Source organism: Coffea arabica, chromosome 11c (assembly GCF_036785885.1).
Source record: "Coffea arabica cultivar ET-39 chromosome 11c, Coffea Arabica ET-39 HiFi, whole genome shotgun sequence".
NCBI lineage: Eukaryota > Viridiplantae > Streptophyta > Magnoliopsida > Gentianales > Rubiaceae > Coffea > Coffea arabica.
Window position 1 is genome coordinate 14,544,363 of NC_092330.1, and position 14,628 is coordinate 14,558,990.

Here is a 14,628-nt window from a genome sequence, read left to right on the forward strand (position 1 = left end):
GGCCAAAAAGGATACAAGCTAATCATCTACACCATGATCCAAACCCGTGGAGAGTCAAGCGGGCCTCCAAGTGATTGGGCCGAGTTGGATCTTTAGGCCTAAATGTTGCTTAGAGTTAGATTAACTGCGTAATAGAAGCATGGGTCGGCCAATCTAGACACCAAGATGGCCGACCGCTCCTTTAGGGTTTTAGAAACCTCTAGCCTATAAAAGGGCTTGCTTTGCAAGGGTTTTGGACACAATTTGGATCAATACAATTTGATTAATGTCGATTCTTCTTATTAAAAGATATTCGAGCCTTTTCACTTGCTTTGGCATGGGTTGTAAGCAATATTGCGTCTCGTCCTAGATTGTTCTACCGACCTATCCATTCGAGTAATCACCTCTGTGGAGTCATCGTTCCAACGCCTATAATGAAATCTTATCGTCCCGCTTGATTCTAGGTTCTGCAATCCAAGCGTTGGACCACCTCGCTAGATCCTTGGGCAAACGTGCAACGTGTCTCGAAACGAGTTGATCGAGGACCGTATCAGTGACGTGTGTATGGATCAGGGCCCACGCAATGAGCTGGTCGGAGTTCCATTGGGCCCAGTCACACGTGTACGAGCCAAGTTCTTCAAGGAATCCCTCCAAGGCCTTGTTCGAATGGTCCAAGACCTACATGGAGTCCATAGGGATATTGAAGGCCAAGAAGGATACAAGCAAATCATCTACACCCTGATCCAATCCCATGGAGAGTCAAACGGGCCTCCAAGTGATTGGGCCGAATAGGGTCTTTAAGCCTTAATGTTGCTTAGAGTTAGATTAACTGCGTAATAGAAGCATGGATCGGCCAATCTAGACACCAATATGGCCGACTGCTCCTTCATGGTTTTAGAAACCTGTAGCCTGTAAAAGGGCTTGCTTTGCAAGGGTTTTGGACACCAGTTGGATCAATACAATTTGATTAATATCGATTCTTCTTGTTAAGAGATATTCGAGCCTTTTCACTTGCTTTGGCAAAGGTTGTAAGCAATATTGCGTCTCGTCCTAGATTTTTCTACCGACCTATCCATACGAGTAATCACCTCCGTGGATTTATCGTTCCAACGCCTATAATTAAATCTTATCGTCCCGCTTGATTCTAGGTTCCGCAATCCAGGCGTTGGACCACCTCGCTAGATCCTTGGGCAAACGTGCTACGTGTCTCGAAACGAGTTGATGGAGGACCGTATCAGTGACGTGTGTATGGATCTGTGCCCACGCAATGAGCTGGTCCGAGTTCCATTGGGCCCAGTCACACGTGTACGATCCAAGTTCTTCAAGGAATCCCACCAAGGCCTTGTTCGAATGGTCCAAGACCAACATGGAGTCCATAGGGATGTTGAAGGCCAAGATGGATACAAGCTAAACATCTACACCATGATCCAAACCCGTGGAGAGTCAAGCGGGCCTCCAAGTGATTGGTCCGAGTTGGATCTTTAGGCCTTAATGTTGCTTAGGGTTAGATTAACTGCGTAATAGAAGCATGGGTCGACCAATCTAGACACCAAGATGGCCGACCGCTCCTTTAGGGTTTTAGAAACCTCTAGCCAATGAAAGGGCTTGCTTTGCAAGGGTTTTGGACAGAAGTTGGATCAATACAATTTGATTTATGTCGATTCTTCTTGTTAAGAGATAGTCGAGCCTTTTCACTTGCTTTGGCAAGGGTTGTATGCAATATTGCGTACCGTCCTAGATTGTTCTACCGACCTATCCATTCGAGTAATCACCTCTGTGGAGTCATCGTTCCAACGCCAATAATTAAATCTTATCGTCCCGCTTGATTCTCGGTTCCGCAATCCAGGCGTTGGACCACCTCGCTAGATCCTTGGGCAAGCGTGCTACGTGTCTCGAAACGAGTTGATGGAGGACCGTATCAGTGACGTGTGTATGGATCTGGGCCCACGCAATGAGCTGGTCCGAGTTCCACTGGGCCCAGTCACACGTGTACGATCCAAGTTCTTCAAGGAATCCCACCAAGGCCTTGTTCGAATGGTCCAAGACCAACATGGAGTCCATAGGGATATTGAAGGCCAAGATGGATACAAGCTAAACATCTACACCATGATCCAAACCCGTGGAGAGTCAAGCGGGCCTCCAAGTGATTGGTCCGAGTTGGATCTTAAGGCCTTAATGTTGCTTAGGGTTAGATTAACTGCGTAATAGAAGCATGGGTCGGCCAATCTAGATACCAAGATGGCCGACCGCTCCTTTAGGGTTTTAGAAACCTCTAGCCTATGAAAGGGCTTGCTTTGCAAGGGTTTTGGACAGAAGTTGGATCAATACAATTTGATTTATGTCGATTCTTCTTGTTAAGAGATAGTCGAGCCTTTTCACTTGCTTTGGCAAGGGTTGTATGCAATATTGCGTACCGTCCTAGATTGTTCTACCGACCTATCCATTCGAGTAATCACCTCTGTGGAGTCATCGTTCCAACGCCAATAATTAAATCTTATCGTCCCGCTTGATTCTCGGTTCCGCAATCCAGGCGTTGGACCACCTCGCTAGATCCTTGGGCAAGCGTGCTACGTGTCTCGAAACGAGTTGATGGAGGACCGTATCAGTGACGTGTGTATGGATCTGGGCCCACGCAATGAGCTGGTCCGAGTTCCATTGGGCCCAGTCACACGTGTACGATCCAAGTTCTTCAAGGAATCCCACCAAGGCCTTGTTCGAATGGTCCAAGACCAACATGGAGTCCATAGGGATATTGAAGGCCAAAAAGGATACAAGCTAATCATCTACACCATGATCCAAACCCGTGGAGAGTCAAGCGGGCCTCCAAGTGATTGGGCCGAGTTGGATCTTTAGGCCTTAATGTTGCTTAGAATTAGATTAACTGCGTAATAGAAGCATGGGTCGGCCAATCTAGACACCAAGATGGCCGACCGCTCCTTTAGGGTTTTAGAAACCTCTAGCCTATGAAAGGGCTTGCTTTGCAAGGGTTTTGGACACAAGTTGGATCAATACAATTTGATTTGTGTCGATTCTTCTTGTTAAGAGATATTCGAGCCTTTTCACTTGCTTTGGCAAAGGTTGTAAGCAATATTGCGTCTCGTCCTAGATTTTTCTACCGACCTATCCATACGAGTAATCACCTCCGTGGATTTATCGTTCCAACGCCTATAATTAAATCTTATCGTCCCGCTTGATTCTAGGTTCCGCAATCCAGGCGTTGGACCACCTCGCTAGATCCTTGGGCAAGCGTGCTACGTGTCTTGAAACGAGTTGATGGAGGACCGTATCAGTGACGTGTGTATGGATCTGGGCCCACGCAATGAGCTAATCCGGTTCCATTAGGCCCAGTCACACGTGTACGAGCCAAGTTCTTCAAGGAATCCCTCCAAGGCCTTGTTCGAATGGTCCAAGACCAACATGGAGTCCATAGGGATACAAGACCAACATGAAGGCCAAGAAGGATACAAGCAAATCGTATACACCATGATCCAAGCCTATGGAGAGTCAAGCGGGCCTCCAAGTGATTGGGCCAAGTAGGGTCTTTAGGCCTTAATGTTGCTTAGGGTTGCATTAACTAATTAGTAGAAGCATGGGCCGGCCCGTCTTGATACCAAGATGGCCGACTGCTCTTTGAGGGTTTTCGTAGGATTTTAGTAACCTCTAGCCTATAAATGGGCTTGCATTATAAGGGTCTTGGACACAAGTTGGATCAATAAAGTTTGGTTAATTAAATTCTTCTTGTCAAGAGAGAGTCGAGCCTTTTTACTTGCCTTTCCAAGGGTTGTGAGCAATCTTGCGTCTCGTCCTAGATTGTTCTACCGACCACTGTGGAGTCGTCGTTCTACCCCCTTTAATCAAATCGTGTTGTCCGTTTGATTCTAGGTTCCGCAATCCAAGAGTTGGATCACCTCGCTAGATACTTGAGCAAACGTGCTATGTGTCTCGTAACGAGTTGATCAAGGACCGTATCAGTGATGTGTGCATGGATCATGGCCCACAAAATGATCCGGTCCGAGGTCTATTGGGCCTAGTCACACATGCACGAGCCAAGCTCTTAAAGGAATCCCTCCAAGGCCTTGTTCAAATGGTCCAAGACCAACATGGAGTCCATAGGGATATTGAAGGCCTATAAGGAGACAAGCAAAACATCTACACCATGATACAAGCCCATGGAGAGTCAAGCGAGCCTCCAAGTGATTGGGCCGAGTTGGGTCTTTAGGCCTTAATGTTGCTTAGGGTTAGATTAACTGCGTAATAGAAGCATGGGTCGGTCAATCTATACACCAAGATGGCCGACTGCTCCTTTAGGGTTTTAGAAACCTCTAGCCTATAAAAGGGCTTGCTTTGCAAGGGTTTTGGACACAAGTTGGATCAATACAATTTGATTTATGTCGATTCTTCTTGTTAAGAGATATTCGAGCCTTTTCACTTGCTTTGGCATGGGTTGTAAGCAATATTGCGTATCGTCCTAGATCTAGGTTCCGCAATCCAAGCGTTGGACCACCTCGCTAGATCCTTGGGCAAGCGTGCTACGTGTCTCGAAACGAGTTGATTATGGACCGTATCAGTGACGTGTGTATGGATCAGGGCCCACGCAATGAGCTGATCCGAGTTCCATTGGGCCCAGTCACACGTGTACGTTCCAAGTTCTTCAAGGAATTCCTCCAAGGCCTTGTTCGAATGGTCCAAGACCAACATGTAGTCCATAGGGATATTGAAGGCCAAGAAGGATACAAACAAATCATATTCACACTGATCCAAACCCGTGGAGAGTCAAGCGGGCCTCCAAGTGATTGGGCCGAGTTGGGTTTTTAGGCCTTAATGTTGCTTTGGGTTAGAATAAATGCGTAATAGAAGCATGGGTCGGCCAATCTAGACACCAAGATGGCCGACTGCTCCTTTAGGATTTTAAAAACCTCTAGCCTATGAAAGGGCTTGCTTTGCAAGGGTTTTGGACACAAGTTGGATCAATACAATTGATTTATGTCGATTCTTCCTGTTAAGAGATATTCGAGCCTTTTCACTTGCTTTGGCAAGGGTTGTATGCAATATTGCGTACCGTCCTAGATTGTTCTACCGACCTATCCATTCGAGTAATCACCTCTGTGAAGTCATCGTTCTAACGCCTATAATTGAATCTTATCATCCCGCTTGATTCTAGGTTCCACAATCCAAGCATTGGACCACCTCGCTAGATCCTTGGGCAAACGTACTACGTGTCTCGAAACGAGTTGATCGAGGACCGTATCAGTGACGTGTGTATGGATCAGGGCCCACGCAATGAGCTAATCCGGTACCATTAGGGCCAGTCACACGTGTACGAGCCAAGTTCTTCGAGGAATCCCTCCAAGGCCTTGTTCGAATGGTCCAAGACCAACATGGAGTCCATAGGGATATTGAAGGCCAAGAAGGATACAAGCAAATCGTATTCACCATGATCCAAGCCTATGGAGAGTCAAGCGGGCCTCCAAGTGATTGGGCCGAGTAGGGTCTTTAGGCCTTAATGTTGCTTAGGGTTGCATTAACTAATTAGTAGAAGCATGGGCCGGCCCGTCTTGATACCAAGATGGCCGACTGCTCTTTTAGGGTTTTCGTAGGGTTTTAGTAACCTCTAGCCTATAAATGGGCTTGCATTATAAGGGTCTTGGACACAAGTTGGATCAATAAAGTTTGGTTAATTTCGATTCTTCTTGTCAAGAGAGAGTCGAGCCTTTTTACTTGCCTTTCCAAGGGTTGTGAGCAATCTTGCGTCTCGTCCTAGATTGTTCTACCGACCGCTGTGGAGTCGTCGTTCTACCCCCTTTAATCAAATCGTGTTGTCCGTTTGATTCTAGGTTCCGCAATCCAAGAGTTGGATCACCTCGCTAGATACTTGAGCAAACGTGCTGTGTGTCTCGTAACGAGTTGATCAAGGACCATATCAGTGATGTGTGCATGGATCATGGCCCACAAAATGATCCGGTCCGAGGTCTATTGGGCCTAGTCACACATGCACGAGCCAAGCTCTTAAAGGAATCCCTCCAAGGCCTTGTTCAAATGGTCCAAGACCAACATGGAGTCCATAGGGATATTGAAGGCCTATAAGGAGACAAGCAAAACATCTACACCATGATACAAGCCCATGGAGAGTCAAGCGAGCCTCCAAGTGATTGGGCCGAGTTGGGTCTTTAGGCCTTAATGTTGCTTAGGGTTAGATTAACTGCGTAATAGAAGCATGGGTCGGTCAATCTATACACCAAGATGGCCGACTGCTCCTTTAGGGTTTTAGAAACCTCTAGCCTATAAAAGGGCTTGCTTTGCAAGGGTTTTGGACACAAGTTGGATCAATACAATTTGATTGATGTCGATTCTTCTTGTTAAGAGATATTCGAGCCTTTTCACTTTCTTTGGCAGGGGTTGTAAGCAATATTGCATCTCGTTCTAGATTGTTCTACCGACCTATCCATTCGAGTAATCACCTCTGTGGAGTCATCGTTCTAACACCTATAATCAAATCTTATCGTCCCGTTTGATTCTAGGTTCCGCGATCCAAGCGTTAGACCACCTTGCTAGATCCTTGGGCAACGTGCTACGTGTCTCGAAACAAGTTGATCGAGGACCGTATCGGTGACGTGTGTATGGATCAGGGCCCACGCAATGAGCTGGTCCGAGTTCCATTGGGCCCAGTCACACGTGTACGAGCCAAGTTCTTCAAGGAATCCCTCCAAGGCCTTGTTCGAATGGTCCAAGACTAGCATGGAGTCCATAGGGATATTGAATGCCAAGAAGGATACAAGCAAATCATCTACACCATGATCCAAGCCTATGGAGAGTCAAGCGGGCCTCCAAGTGATTGGGCCGATCAGGGTCTTTCGGCCATAATGTTGCTTAGGGTTGGATTAACTACGTAGTAGAAGCATGGGCCGGCCCGTCTTGATACCAAGATGGCCGACTGCTCTTTTATTGTTTTTGTAGGGTTTTAGTAATCTCTAGCCTATAAAAGGGCTTGCATTATAAGGGTTTTGGACACAAGTTGGATCAATAAAGTTTGGTTAATTTCGATTCTTCTTGTCAAGAGAGAGTCGAGCCTTTTTACTTGCCTTTGCAAGGGTTGTGAGCAATCTTGCGTCTCGTCCTAGATTGTTCTACCGACGTATCTATTAGAGTAATCACCACTGTGGAGTCGTTGTTCTACCCCCTATAATCAAATCGTGTTGTCCGTTTGATTCTAGGTTCCGCAATCCAAGCGTTGGATCACCTCGCTAGATACTTGAGCAAACGTGCTATGTTTCTCGTAACGAGTTGATCAAGGACCGTATCAGTAATGTGTGCATGGATCATGGCCCACAAAATGATCCGGTCAGAGTTCTATTGGGCCTAGTCACACATGCACAAGCCAAGCTCTTAAAGAAATCCCTCCAAGGCCTGGTTCAAATGGTCCAAGACCAACACGGAGTCCATGGGGATATTGAAGGCCTAGAAGGAGACAAGCAAAACATCTACACCATGATCCATGCCCATGGAGAGTCAAGCGAGCCTCCAAGTGATTGGGCCGAGTAGGGTCTTTAGGCCTTAATGTTGCATAGGGTTAGATTAACTGCATAATAGAAGCATGGGTCGGCCAATCTAGACACCAAGATGGCCGACTGCTCCTTTAGGGTTTTAGAAACCTCTAGCCTATAAAAGGGCTTGCTTTGCAAGGGTTTTGGACACAATTTGGATCAATACAATTTGATTAATGTCGATTCTTCTTATTAAGAGATATTCGAGCCTTTGCTTTGGCATGGGTTGTAAGCAATATTGCGTCTCGTCCTAGATTGTTCTACCGACCTATCCATTCGAGTAATCACCTCTGTGGAGTCATCGTTCCAACGCCTATAATGAAACCTTATCGTCCCGCTTGATTCTAGGTTCTGCAATCCAAGCGTTGGACCACCTCGCTAGATCCTTGGGCAAACGTGCAACGTGTCTCGAAACGAGTTGATCGAGGACCGTATCAGTGACGTGTGTATGGATCAGGGCCCACGCAATGAGCTGGTCGGAGTTCCATTGGGCCCAGTCACACGTGTACGATCCAAGTTCTTCAAGGAATCCCACCAAGGCCTTGTTCGAATGGTCCAAGACCAACATGGAGTCCATAGGGATATTGAAGGCCAAAAAGGATACAAGCTAATCATCTACACCATGATCCAAACCCGTGGAGAGTCAAGCGGGCCTCCAAGTGATTGGGCCGAATTGGATCTTTAGGCCTTAATGTTGCTTAGAATTAGATTAACTGCATAATAGAAGCATGGGTCGGCCAATCTAGACACCAAGATGGCCGACCGCTCCTTTAGGGTTTTAGAAACCTCTAGCCTATGAAAGGGCTTGCTTTGCAAGGGTTTTGGACACAAGTTGGATCAATACAATTTGATTTGTGTCGATTCTTCTTGTTAAGAGATATTCGAGCCTTTTCACTTGCTTTGGCAAAGGTTGTAAGCAATATTGCGTCTCGTCCTAGATTTTTCTACCGACCTATCCATACGAGTAATCACCTCCGTGGATTTATCGTTCCAACGCCTATAATTAAATCTTATCGTCCCGCTTGGTTCTAGGTTCCGCAATCCAGGCGTTGGACCACCTCGCTAGATCCTTGGGCAAGCGTGCTACGTGTCTCGAAACGAGTTGATGGAGGGCCGTATCAGTGACGTGTGTATGGATCTGTGCCCACGCAATGAGCTGGTCCGAGTTCCATTGGGCCCAGTCACACGTGTACGATCCAAGTTCTTCAAGGAATCCCACCAAGGCCTTGTTCGAATGGTCCAAGAGCAACATGGAGTCCATAGGGATATTGAAGGCCAAGATGGATACAAGCTAAACATCTACACCATGATCCAAACCCGTGGAGAGTCAAGCGGGCCTCCAAGTGATTGGTCCGAGTTGGATCTTTAGGCCTTAATGTTGCTTAGGGTTAGATTAACTGCGTAATAGAAGCATGGGTCGTCCAATCTAGATACCAAGATGGCCGACCGCTCCTTTAGGGTTTTAGAAACCTCTAGCCTATGAAAGGGCTTGCTTTGCAAGGGTTTTGGACAGAAGTTGGATCAATACAATTTGATTTATGTCGATTCTTCTTGTTAAGAGATAGTCGAGCCTTTTCACTTGCTTTGGCAAGGGTTGTATGCAATATTGCGTACCGTCCTAGATTGTTCTACCGACCTATCCATTCGAGTAATCACCTCTGTGGAGTCATCGTTCCAACGCCAATAATTAAATCTTATCGTCCCGCTTGATTCTCGGTTCCGCAATCCAGGCGTTGGACCACCTCGCTAGATCCTTGGGCAAGCGTGCTACGTGTCTCGAAACGAGATGATGGAGGACCGTATCAGTGACGTGTGTATGGATCTGGGCCCACGCAATGAGCTGGTCCGAGTTCCACTGGGCCCAGTCACACGTGTACGATCCAAGTTCTTCAAGGAATCCCACCAAGGCCTTGTTCGAATGGTCCAAGACCAACATGGAGTCCATAGGGATATTGAAGGCCAAGATGGATACAAGCTAAACATCTACACCATGATCCAAACCCGTGGAGAGTCAAGCGGGCCTCCAAGTGATTGGTCCGAGTTGGATCTTAAGGCCTTAATGTTGCTTAGGGTTAGATTAACTGCGTAATAGAAGCATGGGTCGGCCAATCTAGCTACCAAGATGGCCGACCGCTCCTTTAGGGTTTTAGAAACCTCTAGCCTATGAAAGGGCTTGCTTTGCAAGGGTTTTGGACAGAAGTTGGATCAATACAATTTGATTTATGTCGATTCTTCTTGTTAAGAGATAGTCGAGGCTTTTCACTTGCTTTGGCAAGGGTTGTATGCAATATTGTGTACCGTCCTAGATTGTTCTACCGACCTATCCATTCGAGTAATCACCTCTGTGGAGTCATCGTTCCAACGCCAATAATTAAATCTTATCGTCCCGCTTGATTCTCGGTTCCGCAATCCAGGCGTTGGACCACCTCGCTAGATCCTTGGGCAAGCGTGCTACGTGTCTCGAAACGAGTTGATGGAGGACCGTATCAGTGACGTGTGTATGGATCTGGGCCCACGCAATGAGCTGGTCGGAGTTCCATTGGGCCCAGTCACACGTGTACGAGCCAAGTTCTTCAAGGAATCCCTCCAAGGCCTTGTTCGAATGGTCCAAGACCTACATGGAGTCCATAGGGATATTGAAGGCCAAGAAGGATACAAGCAAATCACCTACACCCTGATCCAATCCCATGGAGAGTCAAACGGGCCTCCAAGTGATTGGGCCGAATAGGGTCTTTAAGCCTTAATGTTGCTTAGAGTTAGATTAACTGCGTAATAGAAGCATGGATCGGCCAATCTAGACACCAATATGGCCGACTGCTCCTTCATGGTTTTAGAAACCTGTAGCCTGTAAAAGGGCTTGCTTTGCAAGGGTTTTGGACACCAGTTGGATCAATACAATTTGATTAATATCGATTCTTCTTGTTAAGAGATATTCGAGCCTTTTCACTTGCTTTGGCAAAGGTTGTAAGCAATATTGCGTCTCGTCCTAGATTTTTCTACCGACCTATCCATACGAGTAATCACCTCCGTGGATTTATCGTTCCAACGCCTATAATTAAATCTTATCGTCCCGCTTGATTCTAGGTTCCGCAATCCAGGCGTTGGACCACCTCGCTAGATCCTTGGGCAAACGTGCTACGTGTCTCGAAACGAGTTGATGGAGGACCGTATCAGTGACGTGTGTATGGATCTGTGCCCACGCAATGAGCTGGTCCGAGTTCCATTGGGCCCAGTCACACGTGTACGATCCAAGTTCTTCAAGGAATCCCACCAAGGCCTTGTTCGAATGGTCCAAGACCAACATGGAGTCCATAGGGATGTTGAAGGCCAAGATGGATACAAGCTAAACATCTACACCATGATCCAAACCCGTGGAGAGTCAAGCGGGCCTCCAAGTGATTGGTCCGAGTTGGATCTTTAGGCCTTAATGTTGCTTAGGGTTAGATTAACTGCGTAATAGAAGCATGGGTCGACCAATCTAGACACCAAGATGGCCGACCGCTCCTTTAGGGTTTTAGAAACCTCTAGCCTATGAAAGGGCTTGCTTTGCAAGGGTTTTGGACAGAAGTTGGATCAATACAATTTGATTTATGTCGATTCTTCTTGTTAAGAGATAGTCGAGCCTTTTCACTTGCTTTGGCAAGGGTTGTATGCAATATTGCGTACCGTCCTAGATTGTTCTACCGACCTATCCATTCGAGTAATCACCTCTGTGGAGTCATCGTTCCAACGCCAATAATTAAATCTTATCGTCCCGCTTGATTCTCGGTTCCGCAATCCAGGCGTTGGACCACCTCGCTAGATCCTTGGGCAAGCGTGCTACGTGTCTCGAAACGAGTTGATGGAGGACCGTATCAGTGACGTGTGTATGGATCTGGGCCCACGCAATGAGCTGGTCCGAGTTCCACTGGGCCCAGTCACACGTGTACGATCCAAGTTCTTCAAGGAATCCCACCAAGGCCTTGTTCGAATGGTCCAAGACCAACATGGAGTCCATAGGGATATTGAAGGCCAAGATGGATACAAGCTAAACATCTACACCATGATCCAAACCCGTGGAGAGTCAAGCGGGCCTCCAAGTGATTGGTCCGAGTTGGATCTTAAGGCCTTAATGTTGCTTAGGGTTAGATTAACTGCGTAATAGAAGCATGGGTCGGCCAATCTAGATACCAAGATGGCCGACCGCTCCTTTAGGGTTTTAGAAACCTCTAGCCTATGAAAGGGCTTGCTTTGCAAGGGTTTTGGACAGAAGTTGGATCAATACAATTTGATTTATGTCGATTCTTCTTGTTAAGAGATAGTCGAGCCTTTTCACTTGCTTTGGCAAGGGTTGTATGCAATATTGCGTACCGTCCTAGATTGTTCTACCGACCTATCCATTCGAGTAATCACCTCTGTGGAGTCATCGTTCCAACGCCAATAATTAAATCTTATCGTCCCGCTTGATTCTCGGTTCCGCAATCCAGGCGTTGGACCACCTCGCTAGATCCTTGGGCAAGCGTGCTACGTGTCTCGAAACGAGTTGATGGAGGACCGTATCAGTGACGTGTGTATGGATCTGGGCCCACGCAATGAGCTGGTCCGAGTTCCATTGGGCCCAGTCACACGTGTACGATCCAAGTTCTTCAAGGAATCCCACCAAGGCCTTGTTCGAATGGTCCAAGACCAACATGGAGTCCATAGGGATATTGAAGGCCAAAAAGGATACAAGCTAATCATCTACACCATGATCCAAACCCGTGGAGAGTCAAGCGGGCCTCCAAGTGATTGGGCCGAGTTGGATCTTTAGGCCTTAATGTTGCTTAGAATTAGATTAACTGCGTAATAGAAGCATGGGTCGGCCAATCTAGACACCAAGATGGCCGACCGATCCTTTAGGGTTTTAGAAACCTCTAGCCTATGAAAGGGCTTGCTTTGCAAGGGTTTTGGACACAAGTTGGATCAATACAATTTGATTTGTGTCGATTCTTCTTGTTAAGAGATATTCGAGCCTTTTCACTTGCTTTGGCAAAGGTTGTAAGCAATATTGCGTCTCGTCCTAGATTTTTCTACCGACCTATCCATACGAGTAATCACCTCCGTGGATTTATCGTTCCAACGCCTATAATTAAATCTTATCGTCCCGCTTGATTCTAGGTTCCGCAATCCAGGCGTTGGACCACCTCGCTAGATCCTTGGGCAAACGTGCTACGTGTCTCGAAACGAGTTGATGGAGGACCGTATCAGTGACGTGTGTATGGATCTGGGCCCACGCAATGAGCTAATCCGGTTCCATTAGGCCCAGTCACACGTGTACGAGCCAAGTTCTTCAAGGAATCCCTCCAAGGCCTTGTTCGAATGGTCCAAGACCAACATGGAGTCCATAGGGATACAAGACCAACATGAAGGCCAAGAAGGATACAAGCAAATCGTATACACCATGATCCAAGCCTATGGAGAGTCAAGCGGGCCTCCAAGTGATTGGGCCAAGTAGGGTCTTTAGGCCTTAATGTTGCTTAGGGTTGCATTAACTAATTAGTAGAAGCATGGGCCGGCCCGTCTTGATACCAAGATGGCCGACTGCTCTTTGAGGGTTTTCGTAGGGTTTTAGTAACCTCTAGCCTATAAATGGGCTTGCATTATAAGGGTCTTGGACACAAGTTGGATCAATAAAGTTTGGTTAATTTCGATTCTTCTTGTCAAGAGAGAGTCGAGCCTTTTTACTTGCCTTTGCAAGGGTTGTGAGCAATTTTGCGTCTCGTCCTAGATTGTTCTACCGACGTATCTATTAGAGTAATCACCACTGTGGAGTCGTCGTTCTACCCCCTGTAATCAAATCGTGTTGTCCGTTTGATTCTAGGTTCCGCAATCCAAGCGTTGGATCACCTCGCTAGATACTTGAGCAAACGTGCTATGTGTCTCGTAACGAGTTGATCAAGGACCGTATCAGTGATGTGTGCGTGGATCATGGCCCACAAAATGATCCGGTCCGAGTTCTATTGGGCCTAGTCACACATGCACGAGCCAAGCTCTTAAAGAAATCCCTCCAAGGCCTTGTTCAAATGGTCCAAGACCAACATGGAGTCCACAGGGATATTGAAGGCCTATAAGGAGACAAGCAAAACATCTACACCATGATCCAAGCCGATGGAGAGTCAAGCGAGCCTCCAAGTGATTGGGCCGAGTTGGGTCTTTAGGCCTTAATGTTGCTTAGGGTTAGATTAACTGCGTAATAGAAGCATGGGTCGAACAATCTATACACCAAGATGGCCGACTGCTCCTTTAGGGTTTTAGAAACCTCTAGCCTATAAAAGGGCTTGCTTTGCAAGGGTTTTGGACACAAGTTTGATCAATACAATTTGATTAATGTCGATTCTTCTTGTTAAGAGATATTCGAGCCTTTTCACTTGCTTTGGCATGGGTTGTAAGCAATATAGCATATCGTCCTAGATTGTTCTACTGACCTATCCATTCGAGTAATCACCTCTGTGGAGTCATCGTTCTAACGCCTATAATTAAATCTTATTGTCCCGCTTGATTCTAGGTTCCGCAATCCAAGCGTTGGACCACCTCGCTAGATCCTTGGGCAAGCGTGCTACGTGTCTCAAAACGAGTTAATTAAGGACCGTATCAGTGACGTGTGTATGGATCAGGGCCCACGCAATGAGCTGATCCGAGTTCCATTGGGCCCAGTCACACGTGTACGATCCAAGTTCTTCAAGGAATCCCTCCAAGGCCTTGTTCGAATGGTCCAAGACCAACATGGAGTCCATAGGGATATTGAAGGCTAAGAAAGATACAAGCAAATCATCTACACCCAGATCCAATCCCATGGAGAGTCAAGCGGGCCTCCAAGTGATTGGGCCGAGTAGGGTCTTTAGGCCTTAATGTTGCTTAGAGTTAGATTAACTGCGTAATAGAAGCATGGATCGCCCAATCTAGACACCAAGATGGCCGACTGCTCCTTTAGGGTTTTAGAAACCCCTAGACTATAAAAGGGCTTGCTTTGAAAGGGTTTTGGACACAAGTTGGATCAATACAATTTGATTAATGTCAATTCTTCTTGTTAAGAGATATTCGAGCCTTTTCACTTGCTTTGGCAAGGGTTGTAAGCATTATTGCGTCCCGT